At 36.3% G+C, this 13,604-nt stretch overlaps 1 protein-coding gene across 8 annotated transcripts in view; it reads right to left on the reverse strand.

Moving 5' to 3' along the window:
- MAP4 (microtubule associated protein 4) overlaps positions 1–13,604 on the reverse strand; it is a 245,428-nt gene that overhangs the window by 164,841 nt on the left and 66,983 nt on the right. For all 8 annotated transcript variants that reach the window (XM_078152460.1, XM_078152459.1, XM_078152462.1 and 5 more), the window contains one exon: positions 13,263–13,318. The gene's annotated coding sequence lies outside the window, so the exon portion shown is untranslated. The remainder of the gene's footprint in view (positions 1–13,262; positions 13,319–13,604) is intronic.

A 13,604-nucleotide genomic window follows, 5' to 3' on the forward strand; every position in this document is an offset into this window, starting at 1 on the left:
GAAAATGCTATGAAAGGTAAATGTAAGCAAGCATCTATTTTAGTGTGAAATTAAAAGTAATTTTTGCAACACCACCTAAGCATTAACCAAGCAGGCCAGCGTTATTTTTTTTTTAATTTTTAGTTTTCAACATTCACTTCCATAAACTTTTGAGTTTTAAATTTTCTCCCCCTCTGTCTCCTCCTCCCTCCTCAGGACAGCATGCATTCACTTCCATAAGCTTTCGAATTTCAAATTTTCTCCCCCTCCCTCTCCAAGACTTAATGCAATCTGATATACGCTATACATACACATTCCTATCAAACATTTTTACACATCCTATCAAACATATTTACACAAGTCAGGATGTAAAGAAGAATTGGAACCAACAGGAGGAACCACAAGAAAGAAGAAACAAAATAAAAGGGAAAAAAAAGCAAATAGTATGCTTCGATCTGCATTCAAACTCTATAGTTCTTTTCTCTCAGTGTAGATAGCATTTTCCATCATGAGTCTCTTGGAGACGTCTTAGATCCCTGCACTGCTAAGAAGAGCTAACTAAGTCTCTCAAAGTCAGTCATCGCACAAGGTGGATACTACTATGTACAACGTTCTCCTGGTTCTGCTCACTTCACTCAGCATCAGTCCATACAAGTCTTTCCAGTTTTTCTGAAGTCCGCCTACTCCTCATTTTTTATAGCACAATAGTATCCTATTACATTCATATACCACAACCTATTTAGCTATTCCACAATTGATGGGCATCCCCTCAATTTCCAATTCTTTGCCACCACAGAAAGAGCTGCTATAAATATTTTTCTATATGCGGGTCCTTTTCCCATTTTTATGATCTCTTTGGGATACAGACCTAGAAGTGCTATTGCTGGGTCATAGGGCATCTACACATTTTTATAGCCCTTTTGGACATAGTTCCAAATTGCTCTTCAAAATGTTTGGATCGTTTCCCAACTCCATCAACAATGCATTAGTGTAACAATTTTCCCACATCTTCTCCAGCATTTATCATTTTTCTGTTTTGTCATGTTAGCCAATCTGATAGGTGTTAGGTGGTACCTCAGAGTTGTTTTGACTTGCATTTCTCTAATCAATAGTGATTTAGAGCATTTTTTCACATGACTATAGACAGTTTTGATTTCTTCTTTTGAAAACTGCCTGTTCATATCCTTTGACCATTTATCAACTGGGGAACCAACATTATTATAATACGAATTATATACATGTTGAATATAATAGATTTTTTTAAACTGTTAAATTGTCTTGAGTTACATTAGGGGGTTATCTTCTAAAGCAGGCATACAGTAATATAATACTCAACTATAATCCCTGAAAGGTTTTTATAAATGCAAAACTGGGGAATTCTATCTCTAGCTGGCCCTCAAAGACAGTTAATAGACAAAGATCAGATAATGTCCTAGCAGCCCTCTGCAGGTTCACTATCTCAGCATATGCATGCTTGAAAGTACTGGAAGCAAAGCCTGACAAGTGACTGGTATGAAACCTTAGAAGCCTTGGGATCTCCTCTATTAATGGTCATTAAGCAGTCTTAGACAAATGCTTTCATTTTTACATCTACGCCTCTACCTTTTATCTCTAACCAAGCTACTTAAGGCCAAACATCCTGAAGCAAACTCACATCCTTCATGCTCTAAGTCTAAGGGGATTCTGTTAATAAGAAGAAAAGGTTTCATACTCACACAAAGCAAATATGCATACTGTGTATGTGTTTTATTGTAGCTACTCTCTGAGGTATTTAACCAGTTTCAAAAAAAGATACTGTCTTTATGACTGTCATTCAAATCAGATATCCATTCAGAAAAGGGACAAGGTGGGCAGCTAGGTGGCCCAGGATAGAGCACTGGCCCTGGACTCAGGAGGACCTGAGTTCAAATTCGGCCTCAGAAACATAACACTCACTAGCTGTATGACTCTGGGCAAGTCACTTAACATCAACTGCCTCACCAAAAAAAAAGAAAGAAGAAAGAAAAGGGACAAGGTCCTCTCATTCTCTGTCTCCACTTCCTATAATCTGTTCTCAACTATTTCAACTCGACAACACATCATTTTACATTTAAATGTTTTGAAAGAGCTGACTGTGGTGCACAGCTAAGAGTCAAAATGTACTTTAATGTTTGTAGTTCAGGCTACTATCTTAAAATGGCAACTGATTATGGTTTACAAATGGGCATATCTCTAATTTCTAGTAAATTTCAGTCAAATTTGCTACACAAAAAAGCTTATGGATATGTTATTGCTCTCAGTAAAGTCTATATTCAGAGTCACTAACAGAGTATCTATTTTTTATACATTATATCAAAATGCATCTAATATTAAGTTGAACTTTATAAATCTTACTGTCCACCACTCTACTATGTCCTGTTGTTAAGAATAAAAAGAATAATAGCTAACATTTATGTAGCGATTACTATGTGCCAGGCATTGTGCTAAGTTCTTCACAATTATTATCTCATTTGATCCTCACAGCAAGCCTGAGGGGTGGGTGCTATTAGTATCCCCATTTTACAGATGAGAAAACTGAGGCAAAGAGCAATTAAGTGATTTGCCCAATGTAATGTAGCTAGTGTCTGTGGCCATATTTAAACTCAGGTCTTGTAAACTCCAGGCCCACATTCTATCCATTCCCCCACCTACCTGCTCCTGAATCACTATGCTGAGACTGATTATCAACAGCTGCCTAGCTTTAATTAACTTAAGTGAGGCTAGAAAGCAGGAACAGGTGTACAATACTAGGCATAAAAATACATAACACACCCACAGGAAACTGTGTGAAGCAAACTGTATAAGCTTTGTGCAGGTTCAAAGTTACCTAGGAATAGAACCCTTCAGTCTGACCCCAAGTCTCTCAAATTCAGTTTCAGGCACTGGTTCCTAGAATCCATCCTGATATCAGTACCACCTTTCACCATGATACCCTCAGCTCACACTGGTTTTTGTACCATCATCTGACACTTCCGGCCCCTCCCAGAATGGGAACCTTTAATGGCAAGCCTTTTGTCAATATCATCCCAGAACTCAGCAGAGAGGTCTTAAAAGACCTCCACCCTAGCTAGGATCAGTCTTGGATCCCAGACTGGAACCATCTTGTTTCCAACATAATAATACACAAAGGACAGTCAAAGCAATGGTTTCATTGCTTGTTTCAATTCACCAGCAGCCTGCTCTTGGTACTTGCTACAGTATCAAAATCTCAAAAATAACTCCTAGAAATTCTGGCACTAAGACAGCCAGTGCAAAGGGAGACAAGTTACTCTAAAGCAAAGTCCAGAAGTTTTTACCGACAAAAACAAAGCAAACAGCAGTGGCCACCATCTACTCTACTTTCACAGTAATGTGAGCTGTTTAAAATGACTCCCATTAAACCAAATATTCTGATAAAAAAGAACTCCACATTAAGCAATTTCTTGGAAATTGGCACTTGATCTTCTCAAACCACTAAAATTACTAGTTATTCATTTATTAATAAATTAATTTAATTTAATATATTTATATTTATTTAAAAATTCAGGAATTTAATAATTAATTTAAATTGCTGCTTACTGTCAGAAAGGTTAGCAAATCTGATAAAACCATTATATTTCTTATTAATTCCTTGGAAGGATGTCTCTCCCTCTCTTAGACATACCAACAATCCCCTGACATCAAGAGTATTGATAAAAGTTTTATTATCAAGTGGCAGTGGCAAATATATTTAAAATCGGTTGGGCTGGTAAATGCATGCTGCATATTGGGTTTTTAAAATAGACTTTTATTACTTGTTTTTGTTTTAATTATTATTTATTATTTAACTTCGTTTTATTACTTTTGTCTTTTGCTTTGACATTGCTTTGTTTTCCCGATATCCCTTCAGGCAATCAAAGAACCTATCAGAAATAAAAAGCTTCAAAGAAAAGCGGGAAAAAAAGCTCCACAGAACCAACCAAATCAAGAAAAGTATATATAATTCTTATATGTCTTCTTTGGGGCCAAGTTTGTTCTTTATAATTTCATAACATTCAGGTTCAAATGTTTTTGTCACTGTCTTTCTGTTTCAGTGTTATATTCGTTGTTTATTATTATAGTCATTTTCCTGGTTCTGCTTACTTCATTCTGCATCAGTTCATGTAAATCTCTCCATGCTTCTGCTACTTGTTATTTTGAAACTCGTCCTGCTATTTAAAAAAAAAATCCTGGCTTACTAGAGAAACACACAAATGATTTTTTTTGACATAAAGCTACACGCTTTATGAACAATTTCAAGCCAGAAGGAAGAAAGAACTGTCACAAAACCTGAAGAACCAGAGACAATGGATGTAACTAGCCGCTAGAAATGTATGCTGCATCTGTTAAGTGGGTTTAAAGAATAATTCTGCTCTAAAAACTGGTTCAGGGGCAGCTAGGTGGTGCAGCGGGTAGAGCACTGGCCCTGAAATCAAGAGGACATGAGTTCAAATCTGGCTTCAGACACTTAACACCTACTAGGTGTGTCACCCCGTGCAAGTCACTTAACCTCAACTGCCTAACCTCCTACCCCCACCCCCAAAAAATGCCTGTCTTATTTTAGGGGCAGCTAGATGGCGCAGTGGACAGAGTACCAGCCTGGAGTCAGTAGGATCTGAGTTCAAGTCCAGTCTCAGATCAGACACTTGATGCTTATTAGCTATGTGACCCTGGGCAAGTCACTTCACACCAACTGCCTTGCGCCCCCCCCCAAAAAAAAACCTGGCCCAATAGAATCCTTCCCTAGAAAGTTAGTAGCAACTTTTGAATCTTCATTACAGCCTCAGAATAGAGATGAGTAGGACTTTATTAGCAGACAGTGGCATGCTGCTATCAACCAGTGACACACACCAAGCAAAGAAAGACTGACTCTAATATATTTAGCTACTCTGAAAAGTACTCATTCATTTATCCAATAAACATTTATTAAGTGTTTAGTATATGCAAGTGCCCAAGATAAAAACATAAAAAGAAAGGTCTTTGCCCTCAATGAGTTTATATTTGATTAGGGGAAAGATAACTGTGTGCACAGAGCATTCAGTATGAAACTTATACAAGTAAATGCAGAGAAAGAATCACGAAAGCTCTTGTTAAAGGCTTAACATTTGAGCTAAATTTTGAAAGAGCAGGAAATTCTAAGACGTAAAGGTGAGAAGGGAGTACATTCCAACCATGGGTAATATACGTCAGGTACAAGGAAGAGGAAATGGGCTTGTCTAATTGGAAGAGAGTTCATTAAGGATAATATTGTGAAATCACTCTGGAAAGATAGGTTTGTGACCAATTAGGAAGGGCCTACAAGCTCACTAAGAAAATGACTAATATTACTGAACCTGAGATACTTAAAAGACTTTTTTTAAATTTGGTATTTTATTTTCCCCCCAGTTGCATGTAAAAAGCAATTTTTAACATTTGTTTTTAAAACTTTGAGTTCCAAATGTTCTCCCTTCCTCCCTCCCCACCCCACCCCCACTGAGAAAGCAAGCAATTCAATATAGGTTATACATGTGTAGTCACACAAAACACTTCCATAATAATCATGTTGTAAAAGATTAACTATAATTCCCTCCATCCTATTCTCCCCCCCCTTTATTCTATTCTCTCCTTTCATCTTATCCCTCCTCAAAAGTGTTTGCTTCTTATTACCCCCTTCCTCAATCTGCCCTCCCTTCTATCACTCTTACTTCTCTTATTCCCTTCCCCCCTACTTTCTTGTAGGATAAGATAGATTTCTTTCTATACCCAATTGAGTGTGTATGTTATTCCCTCTTTAAGATAGTTCTGATGAGAGTAGGGTTCACTCATTCCCTCTCACCTCCCCCCTCTTCCTGTCCACTGTAAAAGTTTTTTCTTGCCTCTTTTATGTGAGATAATTTACCCCATTCTACTTCTCCCTTTCTCTTTCTCCTAGTACTTTCCTCTCTCACCCCTTAATTTTTTAGATGTCATCCCTCCATTTGCTCTCAGTCTATATATACTCCTTGTAGCTACCCTAATAATGAGAAAGGTCTTATGAGTTACAAATATCATCTTTCCACGTAGGAATGTAAACAGTTAACATGTTAATACTTGACAAAATAAATAAAAATATAATCGGTCATAGACAATAATAATAGATGTTGAAGTCAATATTCAGCCTGCAGGGATCTTTATAAAGGAATTAAATGGCCCCCATTTGTATTGGACCTTAGACACCACTGGACTATAGTATACTATACACCACAATAAATGGTCATCATGCATTACCTATGGCCAAAAGAAAACATTATTTGGAAGATTATCTCTTGATGAGTTTAAATCAGTCAGCAAGGATTTAACAGTCAGCATTTACTATGCTTTAGGCACCTGCTAAACAGTCCCCGTCCTCAAGAAATTTCCATTCTTTTCCCTTTTTTTTTTTGGAGTTTCCATTCTAATGGGAACAAATAACACATTAAAAGGAAGCTGAAAAGCTTAGTGGTAAGGATGGGAGGGGATGAAAGAATCCTGCATTCGGGCAAGGAAGAGAAGTCCACAGTACAGCCTGGTGAGAAATGGAGACATGGCTATGTGCCAGGTGCTGTACTGACTGAACAAAGAAAGCCTAAATAGGCTTTGACCTCAAGGAACTTCATTCCTTAATCACACTATTAGAGTCAAGTTCAAATTACTTGTGATCTTAATATATTATCTTTTCAGTTCTAGAAAAATTCATAGCTTAGCCTTCTCTTGATGGAATGAGAAACTAAGGAACATTCTCGGCAATGAAAACTACTGAGCCACACTTCAGGTTTAACTTTCCTTTAGGAAGAGTATGAAAAAAAAACAATTCTTTTCAACACAGAGGGATAAGGATACTTTTCTGACGTCCAGAATCACACCTATAACATAGCAAGAACTCAATTTTCTGACATCTCTTTTCCTTCTCTAATTAAATAATAACTAGGTCCCAATTTTCATCTTCATAAATGCAAGCAGGAAGTCCAGAATGGAGGAAGGGAGAGGCCACTGTGGGCCAACAGCCATTGTACTTATATATCCATTCTCTAAACAAATAATCATTTTAATTGGAACTATGACTAAGACACATAGTACTAAAGGAACACAATGACTGTATTCTGTAAAGGGAATAGTAGCTAGAATAGGAGCTGATGTTCCAATAAAATATAAAGTGGATTCTCCACACATCTTTTTCCTACTTGGAAGTTACCACTTTGGTCAAGAGGTCACTGATTTAGCAAAATCACTAAGCTCAAGGACAACTTCTCACTTAACCATTATCTATGAACACCTGGGACAATAACTAAAACATACTCCTCATTCACACATGCTAATGTTGATATCTTCTCTGTATACAGTTTGTGATTGAAAAACCTGACTTGCCACCAATTCTTTTCATACAATTACTAAAGTTCCATCTGGTCATGATAAGAGTTTCTGTGGATTAACACTAACTTTTAAAATAATAGCTATCTATTCAAAGATCTTAATGGAAACATTAAACATACATGTAAAAAACTATATAAATAATCTAAATGTACAACCATGAGGGAATGTAAAACAGTAATATAATGTATATTTGTTTGTATTTATTTTATATTTATTTATTAATTGATATAAATTCATGTAATTACTATTTATAAACAATATGGACAATTATGAGAAAAAAGCAGAATCAAAAGGATCAGGAGACAAATTGAAAATACTATGATGTGATCATACCCATGATCTTGACAAAAAGTCATTGATTATGAAGAAGGGACTCGAAAGATGTTAAAAATATTTTATGGATGTAAATAAACAGTAAATAGTAAATAAAACAGTAAATAAACTGTTTTAAATGGTGTTTAATGTTACTTCCTTTTTTAAATTATTTCTGTAAGGCTCTAGTGTATCTCATTTCATTTACTCCAGCCAATCTCACTATTGTTATAAATTCCCAGGGTTAAGGGAAAACTTAGTCTACAAATTATCAAAGATCATGCAACACTTTTCTCCCCCATGAAAACAGAGAACTCCAAAACAAATGAAACCAATCAAGACCAAGTAACCCCCTGAATAAGTCCAAACTGTTCCCTATTCATTCAAATTCTTGGATCAATTCAAGACAAGATAAAAGAGAACAACTTTAGAAACCTTTAAGAATGTCTAACTACTAAACTGGATATTATGTAAAATACTATGATTAATATTAAGGTAGAAATTATGACAAAATTAAAATAAGTCCTAAACTAAAAAAAAAAGCGATTGTTATGTAATTAAAAGAAGTTCTTTACTGAAAGGATGTCTTAAATTTCAAGACTCAGGGGATAAGAAATTCATTTTATCTACATGCCCAATGTAACCCAGAGATACTGGGGCAGTAGAGAAGATACTGGATGTGAGCATCAAACTAAAGAGCCCTCCTGAGAGATTGAAGTTTCTCTAAGCTTAAAATTTCAAATACGCTTTTAAAAACCACTTGACTAGAAGGAAAAATAATGAATTTACCAGCCTTCTAATACTTATAGGTTACACAGCTATGCAGTTTGAATGCTCATTCTTCACACTTCATTAGACATGCACCCAGAAGTGACAGAACAGAGATTCTATGAAAATGATACTGTGCCCACAAAACAAAACAAAAACACAAACTGTCATGAAGTAGTACAGATTACATAGTAACTGAGTTGGAACTAGAAAAATGGGGCAATTAAAGTAAGGAAAAATCATAGAGCAGAATCAAAGAAAAGGAATGATCATTTCCCCAAAATTCCAAAAATACCAGCTTGAAATAAATGAGGCAAGCATCTTTGCATATTAGCCAAAGGAAAAAGATGGGAAATTTGACCATCTGCAAAAGATATTTTTCTTTTACTCATTTTATAGGGGAGATACCGCATGGAGATTCAGGGACAGCTAGTGGATAAAGTGCTGGGCCTCAAGTCAGGAAGACTCATCTTTCAGAGTTCAAATCTGGCCTCAGCAGAACCAGGAGAACATACACAGTAACAATCAAGTTGTACAATGACTAACTTAGATAGACTTAGCCTTTTTCTCATCAATGCAAGGATCTAAGACATCTCCAAAAGTCTCATGATGGAAAATGCTATTCACAACCAAAGAAAGAACCATGGAGTTTGAATGCATATCAAAGCACACTATTTGCTCTTTTTTTCCTTCTGTTTTGTTTTTTGTTTCCTCTTTCTTATGGTTCCTTCTATTGGTTCTAATTCTTCCTTACAACATAGTCCATATCAGATTCTGTGCCATCTTGGGAAAGGAGGTGGGGAAGAAGGGGGAGAAAAATTTAAAACTCAAAAGCTTATGGAAATAAGTGTTGATAAATCAAAATTAATTAATTAACAAATCTGGCCTCGGACACTTATTAGTGTGACCCTGCGGGCAAGTCACTTAATCCTGTTTGCCTTAGTTTCCTCATCTGTAGAATGAACTGAAGAAGGAAATGGCAAACCATTCCAGTATCTTTGCCAAGAAAACCCTACATGGAGTCACAAACAGTTGGACATGACTGAAATGACTTAACAACATAAAAGTTCAATCCTGGCTCTTCAAGGGATATGCAATCATCTCTTACCATTCTTTCTGAATGTTCAATCCAGGAGACTGAAGCTACTCTTGGGGAATATTTCATTCTTAAAATGAAAACAGACACAAAGTAAAATAAAAGTATCTACTGTGTCTAATTTCTTCTAAGGTGCTAGTTTCAACCAATCCAAGGTCCAAATCAGAGGTCATACTGTTTGCATGTCAGCTGACCAAATTTATAGTATGTTATGCCAAAGGAATTCCAAAATAGAATTATGGTGTTCTCCCCTGACATTATGGAAATCGTTTGGTTTTGAACTTGAAATCTGACGAACAGTCCTCTCTTTTTGGCTATCAATTAATAAGGACTCACATTTGGCCCTGTTAAAATGTAAGCCTGCCATGACAATCTACTGTAATTTTCATTAAAATTAACAACTCCAGCAGACAAACTGACAAAGACAACAAAAGAAATAGTTAATGTTAAAGGGACTTGCACAGAGAAAGAAACACTAATGTCTAGCCGCTAGTGAAGCTATGGATTAGTCTTATCCATTCAGAAAAGTAATTTGGAATTAAAAAGTAAATACAATACCTACATCCTCTGACCCAGAAATTCACTGATAGGTGTATACCCCAACAAAGTCCAAAACAAAAATAAAGGCCCCATAATACACCAAAATAGTTATATCAGCACTTCTTGTGGTAGCAAGAACAGAAAACAACATAAATACCCATCTTTAAGAAATGGCAAAATGTATAAATGGTAAATGAATGGAGTGGAATATAATTACACCACAAGAAAGGCTAAATATGGAGAATATAGAGAACTATGGGGAGACATATATGAATAAGGGCAGAGTTGAAGCAGAACCAGTAAAACAATACACACAGTGACTACAAAGAAGTAACTGGGGAAAGAAAAAAAAAGAAAGAAAGAAAACTGAATATCACATCATTTTAGTGATCAAGCTTGGACCCAAAGAAAAGAGAAAATGCCTTTGCCTCCTTTCTTTGTAGAAGTCCAGGACCTTAGGAAGGTAATATGGTGTATGACATCAGAGTCAATTAATGTGTTGATTACTTTTGCTAAAATGTTTTCTCCCCTCTGTTTTTTATCTTTTGTTACAAAGGATTATATGGGGTGCATGGGGGAGAGGAGAATTGCAGGGAATATATTCAAAAGTGAAGATATGCATGTATAACCTGTATCAGATTGCCTGCCCTCTTGGCAAGGGCCGAGGCAGGGGGGAGGAGATTTGAAACTGAAAATTACATTAAAAAATGCATGTTGAAAAAACTATCTTTATATGTAATTGGAAAAAATTAAAATACTGTTAAAATAAAAAAGAAAAATAGAAAAAAGATATAGAAACAAAGCTATTATTTATAATTGTTAAAAACAGACCCAATATCTACTGTCTTGCCACCCCATAATTAAGTAAATACAACATAGAATTGTGTAGGCTTACAAAGACAGGATTTAAGTCTCATGTAATCTGTATGAGGCCTAGCATACTAACCACTACTTATAAGTTTTCCATTTTTTCTCCCTTGCTTTTTTCAAAATGAAAACTTCCTAATATGGTCTTTCTTGTGCAGTTTGGCTATATGCCACGTGAGTCAACAGTCTATGCCTTGTGGGATGAGGGAACAACTGCCAGATTTGAACTAGTTGGATTTGGGTCAATCAACCGGCAGTCTCTTCACCTTGTTGCAAAAATAAGTTGTTCAAAACTGGGAGGGAGAAGGTCCAGGAACAAACATCATATTCGTATCTTGGATGACAACCAGAGACTAATTTAAAGAGACAAGTGAGACTATCACACCCTGAACGTCTTAATTAGGGACATTTTAGGGATTTTTCTTCTCCTTTCCTATTTTTAACTTCCAGTTAAAAAACAAACCCAAGTTCTCCTAGTGTATGAAATATTTTTTGATACATTAGGACAGTATAAGAAATAGAGCTATGATTTCATTGACATAAAATCCCAGAGAAGGAAATTTCCTCTATTAATTAGCAGATCAGTATTTTCTCTGTAACTCAAGAGACCCAGAGACTTGCTTAGATCAAAAGGAAGCCTAAGTGACTTGACCAGGGTCACAAAGTCTGTATCCTGGCTCTGAGGCCACACTCTTTATTTACTTTATAAAAAGTTTCAAATATTTCTCTAACGAGATGGTTAAAGATTTCTCTCACTACGCAAAATCTACTAGCATATTCTTTTATTTTACAGATGTGTGCATATGTGTATACATATACACCATACATACATACATGTACATTGAAGAGTGTTGTGTACATGTATACACATGTGTGTGCACACACTTAGGAGAGGCATCATAGTGCAGTGGATAGTAACGTGCCATCCTTGGAGTCGGGAAGACCTGAGTTTAATTCTTACTTCTGATATACACCAGTTTATGATCAAAGGCAAGTCATAACCTGTCGGTGTTTCAGGCAACTCTCTAAAAATGGCAGCTAATGGTGAACTGCCAATCTGTGCTGGTAGAGGGAGTTTCCATACCAGGAGTGACCCACACCAATGAAATTACAAATCCAGACCCAAATACATTTAAGTAAACAGAAACAAAGAATGTTCTTACCATAGTATTTGTACTCATCTCTTAAAGTGGTTACTAAGATCAAATATATAAATATCAAATAAATAAAGTGCTAAGTAACTTTTAAGCACTAAATAAATAAAAACTGGACAGCTAGGTGGCAAAATGAATAGAGCACTGGGCTTGTGATCAGGAAGACTCATTTTTATGAGTTCCAATCCAGCCTCAGACACTTACTGGCTGTGTGATCTTGGGCAAGTCACTTAACCCTGATTTAACCCTGTTTACCTCAGGTTTCTGAGCTATAAAATGAGCTGGAGAAGGAAATAGCAAATCATTCTAGTATCTTCGCCAAGAAAACCCCAAATGAGGTCACAAAGAGTCAAACACGACTGAAAGAACCCAACAACATGAGCTAAATCAATACGAAATTATTTTTCCTCTATTTTAGTTCAAAAAAGTAACAGGTTTAAAATAAACGATACTATAAGACAGTAAAAAAGGAACACAACCTAATGCTCACATTTCTCTGTGTTGGGACACAAGTGAGATAAAGGATGAAGAAACATAAACTGAAGAGAAAGGAAACAAGATAAAATTCATGTTAACTGATTTTTCCTAGAGGATGAAAACACGATGTCATTTTGGTCCTGGATCCTGGTCCCTTCTCTGCAAGGCTATGTAATTACCTTTTCATGCAGGTCTAGACATAATAATTTCCTAATTTTGTTCAATAATGGCTTTGCTAACATGTGTATTTCAAGGTTTAAGAAGTTACAAACACTAAATCCATTGAGTTTCAGCCTCTTCACATACTGAAGTGTAACTAGCTCACTTGTGGGAAGGTCCTGGCTAAGTGAGGGCTACCACTAGACCTTCCTTTTCCTCTGGCACATACTTAGAGTAACACAGCTTTTCCACAATTAGACACTTGCTAAACTACTGGAGGCAGTGTTTGAGCAGCCAAGGGAAAGACTGCATTGGACGTGTGGGCCCAGGTTACCACATAGTTAGACAACACTCATACGTCTAGAACAGGAGGAGAGAGTTCTCCTCTTCCTTCCTTGCCCTCCCAACAAATGGGCCTTCTGTCACATTTCCTCTTGAATTGTCTGCCCACATGTCAATTAATTCCACAGTCAGAGAGAAACTAAGTTTCACTGGTTTTTTTTCCTACTAGTAATAGTAGATCATACCTGATAAGTAGATATTCTTATTTAATGTCCTTTCAATTTCTCTGTAGACTTCTTATCTGTAAGAGAGAAGAAATCATCAGTATGGGGGGGGGGGTTGTGCTGTTGATGCCTTTTGTTCTTGTATCAGTCATTTCCTAATATACTTCCTTCACACCCCCAATGAGTCATCCCTTAAAACAAAGAAAAATGGTTAAGCAAAATGACTGTATGAGATAATATATTTACCATTACACCTCTGCAGGTACACATCCATCAACATCCCCAACAGAAGCAAAGAGACACAATTCTCCAATTCTTCAGGGACAAGACTGGCCACGACGACTACACACTATTTGGCTTTGC

Source organism: Phascolarctos cinereus, unplaced genomic scaffold (genome assembly GCF_003287225.1).
Source record: "Phascolarctos cinereus isolate Bilbo 61053 unplaced genomic scaffold, phaCin_HiC Scaffold_4;HRSCAF=312, whole genome shotgun sequence".
NCBI lineage: Eukaryota > Metazoa > Chordata > Mammalia > Diprotodontia > Phascolarctidae > Phascolarctos > Phascolarctos cinereus.